Raw genomic sequence first — 8775 nt, forward strand, 5'->3', positions numbered from 1 at the left:
CGTGAGCAAAAAGGGGGGGATCTGACCCAATATTTAATAGGCCAGTTCTCGGAAACGACAAGGAATAGAGACCTACCGTTTGAAATGTGTTCATTTGGCACACAGGGCTATGATATAAGTGATTTTAAACAAAATCTGAGAGGGTGACCAGCCAACCTTTTGTGAAAACTAGGTGATTTGAGATTTACTAACCCTATTATAAAAGATAGTTTAGTAGTTTACTTCAATTTAAATGGAATCCACTGACAGTGCCACTCACAGATAACAGTGGAGGAGTACCGACTCTGTTATTAATAGCATATCCTTTAAACATGCTGTGCTCTGAAAAGTATTTTGTTCTTCATGTATGTCACTATGTGTTGCGACTGATGAGTTTTTGCTCTGGTTGTTAGCCAAAGAAAGGGAAATATTCTTTCTGTACGTACTTGACCTGTTCATTGATTTGCATTTGTGGATTGCTGTTTTTTTACTTGTTTTTACATATTGCAGTGTATTGACTTATGTACGAAATAATTTACATAAAGCGCTAGTAGAGTACTGTATTTGTTTCATTAACCGCCCAGGGAGCTTGACAAACAAAATCATTTTTGTTGGGCACTTTGACATTGTTCAGGCCTATATTAAAAACAAAAAGTACAAAATATTCATCCATTATCATCAGTTATGTTTTGGACCAAGATTTTGATTTGCATGCATGGACAATAATTATTAATATCACAGTTTGCTTGTTGTAAAGTCCCTGGGTGGGCACATCTATACAGTTTTAGTTCAGAAATTGAACTATTATATACATTATATAATTTAGTAGTGTAGTAACAATGGTCCTACAGTGTTAAAGGGGCACTTTGTGATCCACATCCAGGGTCTTAGGCAGGATTTGAAGGTTTGGGTGGGTAAATTAAAAAAACTGGGTGTGTAGATTTAAGATTTGTGTACAAAGTATAGGCTAAGGACAGGAAAAATGCGTGATGCGCAAAAAACGCTGAAAATTTAGCATTTTGGATGCAATACAATCGCAGCATTTTAGGGCTGACCACGAAAAACAGTAAAAAAATTTCAATATTGCATATATTTGAACTTTTTGGGGAGAAAAATCATGCATTTTGGTCAAAAATGTGCAAATTGCGAATTTTTGCATTTTCAAAAACTGGCGTGCGCATTTTGCTCTCAAAAATAGCGCATTTTCCCTGTGCTTAGTATAGGCCATGTGGGCAAAAACTGGGTGTGTATTTAAGACCTTGTCCACATCCTCATCTCCCTCACTAAAAAGGTGATATTTTTTAATACCATCAGAAACATGGGATGATTGTGTACAAAACTTTGCAGATTCAGTCATTTTACAAAAGACCATTTGTCAATATGAATTTTGGGCTGGCAACATCCCAAAATTACAACACTGGCTTATGGGACTGCCATAATACATGCAATAATAATGTATAAATCATTATCAGAAATTGATATCCAAATCAACTGAATTTTTTAGATAGGCTTCTGTTATGGATATCTATTTAGCATGGTAAAAACGAGGATCACAAAATACCCAGTAAACAGGGCCCAGGAATTAGGTTTGTGTCATTAGATTAATACAGGCTGGTGAATATTTTCTATTTAACAAGCTTCCTTGTTGGTATATGGAAGGTAAGGACCAACTGCTCATCATAGACTATTTACTCTTTAGCAGATATGGTGCTGGTAGATGAGAAAATTAACTTGTACACAATTTTATTGTGTGACTAGATTGAGATTCTGTAGTTTTAACTAATTTACAGGGAATAGTTTTTACGAGTTGCCTACTAAAATGGGGACTGTATTCTTAATTAAGCATTTAAGATTATGCCATACTCTTTGTAAAGATTGAGTGTGGTAGTGACATGATATAATTCAGTGGTTGCAATTTGGAATCATGCGCATTAACCCACAGCATATACATGTATACGTAAAAGGGCAGTTTGTTGGGATGCAACCACTTAAAAGGCGAAAAAGTGTATTAAATGTAACTAGGTAATGGTAAATTTTAGAGTTGGCAAAAACGTTGCTGTCAAACTCATATTGATTGGTAAGTATTTAATCCTTGTTGCATAAATGTAGAGCTAAAGGTTTTGTCATAGTTTTGTACAATGTTAATATTTGATTTGGGAAGAAAATAACATCTGAAATGTTAACCTTATTTCAGTTTGCTTTTTGTATTACTGCAGGTGTGTTCTCCTTCCATTCTAGTACCATGGTTGCCCAAGTCAAAAATATACCTTGTGCCGTTTTGAGTTTGGTAGTGGTGTCCTTGTTCTAGGTTGCGTAGTACGTTTACTCGCCTATCATTCTCGGAATCACAGCATAGTACACTATCACAGCATAGTACACTAACTATGTAAAGGCTGCACTAGACCAGACAAATTTTGATGTCACTACAAAACTCAAAACAACAAAAGGTATACTAAAGTAGTTTGCAAGATGTGTCAACCAGCTCAACCTTTATTTTGATACTAGCTGCTATATCATGCATCCAACCAGATTCCTTAATTTGGTTAAAGCACAGAATATGTATTAACCTAAAACTGGCATGATAAACAGTTACAGATTTGGGTCTTGGTGTTTTGGTGTTGATCCCATCATGCAAATGAAAGCCAACATTTTGTTATACTTGCTAGCAGTCACGTGAGAACACAAGTCCGCTTACTAATATACATATTACGTAAGAGTAATATCTTACTGTTCTCTGCTATTCTTCAATCGTATTGTAACTACCCCAGTGACATAGCCAGGATTTTACATAGAGAATTCAAGGCAGATGGTCAAAAAGGGCTAAAAATCTTAAATATAGCAGCTAGCATCATACAAGGGCAAGATGTTGCACAGAGCCCCCTCCTCCACTGGTGCAGTAATTGACCCCTCGATTCGATCTCTTTCCAGAAAATCTCTGGATAGTTACCCGATGGTCTCCCATAGGTTCCCAAAAATGTGTCCATAAAATGTTGGGTTCCCAAAAGGGAAACTACCCGATGGTTATCCGGAAAGTACCCGATGGTTATCCGGAAAGCGCCTACTGTAGGTTCCCAAACAAAAGGTTACCCGGAAAGCACCCGATGGTTACCCGGAAAGCACCCGATGGTTATCCGGAAAGCACCTACTGCAGGTTCCCAAACTAAAGGTTACCCGGAAAGCACCCGATGGTTATCCGGAAAGCACCTACTGCAGGTTCCCAAAAGTATGCCATAAGAGTACCCGGTGGGTATCCGATAGTTACCCGATGGTTACCCGAAAGTTTTCTTAAAGTAACACATATCCTCTGAGGTATCCGCTATTTTCTGAAAAGTTACCCGATGGTTTCCCGATACCTACCTCATTTGCATGTGAAATTTGCCGGTGTCTACCCGGTGACTATCGGGAAGTTATCCGGAAAGGTCTGATTTTTTGCTATGGGGTCACGGCTGTGTAAGAACCTGTAAGAAAAAAGACACAGCCGTGACTAACGTCACGGCTGTGTAAAGAGCTCTGCATTTAATCCGCTACCACTTCACACAATTTGGCAGCAAACAATAACGGCGCCGGTATGACTACCAACTAACAGCTCCACATTTTACAACTGGGTGAGGTGTGACAAGCGAGATAAACTTTAATAGGATACAATATATTTGCTATGGAAATTAATAAAGTTCAAGTTCAAAATATTGTCTTTTTAGTTGTGTGCATAACATTCCATTCATTTTGAATAATCAGCCCTTTCGGGTTGACAGTTGGTAATTCATCCACCCTTTTCCCCTTTCCTTGTTTTAGGCATATATGTATATATTTGTATTTGAAATGTTGTTATTTGAAAACTTACAATCCATCATGCAGTTTGCGCTCAAAAACAAAATCATTTCTCTATGAACTAAGACATAAAAGGGTGACAGATCTTTTGCAGTTGCAACACCGCGTTTATGGAATTCACTTCCTGAGCATATCAAATAATCCAAAACCGTTGATTTTTAAAATATTATACTTAAAACACACTTGATGTGTATTGCCTATATAACTGAATCTGGGTGGTTTCATATTGTAATAGTAGAACTTGTTTGTATGAGGCAGTACTGTCGTACTAATAAGAATATGTATGGGTTAATTTTGTATTAGAAAAACTTGTTCAATTGAGGATGTACTTACTAAGAATCTGGATGGTTTCATATTGTAATAGTAGACCTATAACTTGTTTGTATGAGGCCGTACTAACATGACTAATAAGAATATGTATGGCTTATAAAAATTTAAAAATTTGCAATAGTTCAGCTTGTTTATATGAGGACGTACTAGTAAAATATGTATGGCTTATAAAAATTTAAAAATTTGCAATAGTTCAGCTTGTTTATGAGGACGTACTACTAAAAATCTGGAGCTTTTAAATTGTAATAGTGCAACTTGTTTGCATGAGGCCGTACTACTAATGACTTCACTTACTTTTGTAATCGTGCCAATCGTTTGTATTAGGCCGTACTATTAAGTATATGGTTAAAATTTGTAGTGTTGCAGCTATTGTTGCAAACTTTTTTTGCCAAATATTTTGTCACCACTTAAATAACATTATGTTAAAATATTTGCAGTAGGTTATCAAAAATGTTTTATGAAAACGTTTTATATCCGACATTTAAACGTTTTCTGACCATCTTGTATAACCTTTTGCGAATGATGGCGAAAACGATATGTGTTTGCTGGGCATCTACCATGATTTTTGTTAAGAAAGTCTCAAGTGAGAGATTGAGATTTAATGTTCGTCTTTTATAAATAGTGTTTAAAGAATATGATTGTATGGCTTAAATTTGTAATCGTACAACTTGTTTGTATTAGGATGGCTTTGGCTCATTCTGGTGGGATTTCTAGTTCTATAACTCAGGAGAAACACGAATTAAAGCTAATTTAAGACAGAATCGATATTCAGCACTCTGTCAAATGCGTAACTACTTATAAAATAAAGGATCAGGCCAGTAGGCCGAGAATAAGCCCAATCGGCATTCTAACTTCCGGTTTTTGAGAGCAGTTTTGGGACACTTTGACCTCTGACATATCGGGAAAATTGACGAAATTATTATTAATTTTCTTATTATTGTCGTAATGTTGATCATTAAAAAAACTAAATAATTAATTTATAAAATACTAATATTTTTTTTATATTTTTTTTAATTATTGTAAAACATTTAAGATTATATTTTTTCCAATATTTCTTAATTTTCTGAAAGGTCAAAGGACAAAGTGTCCCAAAACTGCAAAAACTGTCCTACAATGCATTGCAAACTTCCAATGCCGATTTGGCTTATTGGCAAAGTTAATAGCAAAAGTATGACTTGACAATGACTTGCTATGTATCTTAATGTATTGTACTTACGGTTGTATGTTTTTGTGAGCATGAAGAGCCATTTTACAAAAATGTGCTAATTTGGCCATCAGTACATGATGACTGAAGATTATAAAAATATACTTTTATCATCTTCTAAGCTGGAATATGAGACATGGATGATGTATGTATTCCGGTTCTAAGTAATTTAACTGGCCTATTATTTGAAAAATGGATATTTGGTTTTAAACAATATTCCTGATTTAATAAGAACGAGTGACAACAAGAAAACAGTAATATTTACACTAAGTAAGACTCAATGTGTATCTTCACGATCATCGCATGTGAAACTTGTGGATAGTTTATAGACCAGGCTGTAGATGAGCTAGGTGTCACTTGGAGCGTAAACTTATCCCATATGGTTTTTCTAGATCAGAATTTCATGAGGAATAAGAATATCTTGGGTAACAAGCCCCTATCCTGAACAGGCTCCCACAAAGGGGGGTTCTTTCCGGGGGTCCATTTTTAAGGATAAAATATCATAAGTTACGTTTAAACACAATAGTGTAGAGCAAACTCTTATAAATCTCATAATGTACACCCAATTAGTAAATTAAGCCCAACATATTTGATGTGGTAACAATCTGGAGGGTGGAAGAGTAGTAGGGGGGTCTCTAAAGGACCCCTATTTCCGAGGGGGTCCATTTTAAAGGAAAACATACCCTAAGTTACGCTTAAACACAAAATAGTATAAAGTACACTCTTTTTAATGCCAAGATTGAACCCACTTATTTAAATAAGCCTTTTATATTTGATGTGGTAACAATATGGGGGTGGGGTGTAGAAGGGGGGTCTCTAAATGGCCCCCTATTTAAAAAACAACACCAGTGAAATTTGCCTAAAGTTTATTCTTTGTTTGGTATGACCAGATTTTTATGAAGATTAAGTATATCTTGACCAAGAAAGTCAAACTCCTTCATACAAACATCCAGCCACCAACTCCCCACCCACCCACCCCACCCCCCCCCAAACAGGGGGTGCCATTCAGGCGTTATGAGCATTTTGAGAATATAATGTGTAATAATGTATGATACTGTAATTTCAAATAATCATGATGGAGCACATCTTACAACCTAAAATCAAAATTAATGTTGATATGTTATTCCAAAACTCGATGGCAACAATACTGTGTGGGGGTGTGTGTGGGGGGGGGCAGGGCTGGAAGAGGAAGTCTCTGAAGACCCCATATTTAATAGACAGGATGGGGTCTTTAGTCTTTAGGGAATCTTATATTATACGGTTCCAAGCATTTGGGTCCGTAATTTGTAGGAAAATACTTCATATCATTATATTACCCTTTGGTTCAAATAGGGCACAAATACTTGTTTGTACTATAAAGTTCTACCAATTATGCTTACTTAATCCTCTGTATCGCTTTCATCGCTGTTGCCTACAAAGTCTTCACAATCATGATCTATAAACAGTTCTTGCATATCATCAGGCATAACCTTCTCGAGCCATCTCAGTTCTAGTGATTCTGTCCATCATTGTCAGCAATGTTTCCAGCCTCATAACTACAAAGGACTGATGAGCGCCATTCTCTAGCGATAAAGTTTCATCCGGGGGGGCACGCAACACAAATGACCATACGGGTATGCTCCCCCGGAAAGACCCCTGTTTTGGGTTTTGCAGCTCCAAAAGACCCCCTATATTTGACCAAAGTAAAGCTCCGAAAGACCCTTGATTTTGATAATTTCAGCTCTAAAACACCAAAAAATTGCTTATTCCTCATATTTCTTGTTTTTTCAAGCGATTTTCAACCAAAAAGCCAAGAAACACCCTTGATTTTGACTTTTCGCAGCTCCAAAAAAACCAATTATACTTGTTCACAGCCCGGTTCGCAGCTCCGAAAGCCCCCCTTTTACCGGTTCGCCGTCAGCTCCCAAAGACCCACCACCTCAAAATTCCGGGGAGCATACCCACCAACATTTTTGATGTGCCCCCCCACCCCCCCCCCCCCCCCCCGGGGTTTGATCTCAAAATATGAAGTCTCAGTGTATGCTGGCATGGTGGTAGCAATGACACATCAGTGATCTTGTTCTGTTTGGTAAATTTCCGATCAAAGAGTATATACCGGGCCTCGCTGACGCTTTTACACTTTATGCCATACAGCAAGGCAACATATTCTTCAAGGTCTGCCTCCATGATCCAGGGTTTCAGCAGAAGACACCCCAAGATTGGAGACGGTATCAAGGAATTTAGGCTTGCATTTAAGTAACTTCCAACAAGTTTGTTTACCTTTACAAAAAGGAGGGGTTGTAGTCATTGACTTTCATTTGCTGGTAGTCTGCTGGTAGGATCTAATGTGTCGGTAGGATCCAGTGTAATCACTGTTCTGTAATAGAACTTTCATCAGGTCACTTTTGTCATTTTTCCTTCTTGTACCATCTGCATTTGCTAAGCTCAAGGGAACAGGAGTTAAAGAATACTCTAAGGCTTTCTTGAAATAATGCTTATGTGGTTGACTTGATGGCGTTAATTAGAACATTTAAAACGTATCCCAACACATTTGAGGCTCTTGCCTTGAAGGTGTTTTCATGCATCCCTAAAGGCTACAGGAGAGTTGATATTGTTGCTGATGCTTACCTACCACAGAGTATCAAATCATCTGAGAGAGATATACGTGGAACGGCACCCAAAATAATAGTGCGGTCAGCCCAATCAAAGTTGCCCCGCGACTTCACTGATTGACCTTATCCAGAGTGTGCTGGAGTCCAAGAGAGAAACTATCCTGGGAAGTCTTAAGAGTGAAGTGGTTTACTTCTCTTCATACCAGAAATGTACTCTCGTGACCAAAGAAGGTACTGCAGAGGTCCCAGAACTTATCACAGAACAAGAAGAAGCTGACACAAAGGTTATCTTGCACGCGCAGCATGTCTTGAGAAATAATGATAGTGGCACAGTCATCATCCGATCTCATTCTTGTGACATAGATATTGCAATCCTAGCGCCGGTCCTAGCGTTATCACACTTCATTGATGATGGTGCAAGAGTTGTACTAGATACAAACACAAGCACATATGGCAAGGTTTTTAGAATGAGCGACATAGACCTAACACCAGCACAGAAGACATCGCTGATAGGATTTCATGCCTTCATAGGCAATGACTACAACTCCTCCTTTTTTTGTAAAGGGAAGTTACTTGAATGCAAGCCTAAATTCCTGGATACCTTCTCCAATCTTGGGGTGTCTTCTGCTGAAACCCTGGAGTTGCCTTGCTGTATGGTATAAAGTGTAAAAGCATCAACGAGGCCCGGTATATACTCTTTGATCGGAAATTTACCAAACAGACCAAGATCACTAATGTGTCATTGCTACCACCATGCCAGCATACACTGAGACTTCATATTTTGAGATCAAACTTTATCGCTAGAGAATGGCGCTCAGCAGTCCTTTGTAGTTATGAGGCTGG

This window comes from Amphiura filiformis, chromosome 1 (assembly GCF_039555335.1).
Source record: "Amphiura filiformis chromosome 1, Afil_fr2py, whole genome shotgun sequence".
NCBI lineage: Eukaryota > Metazoa > Echinodermata > Ophiuroidea > Amphilepidida > Amphiuridae > Amphiura > Amphiura filiformis.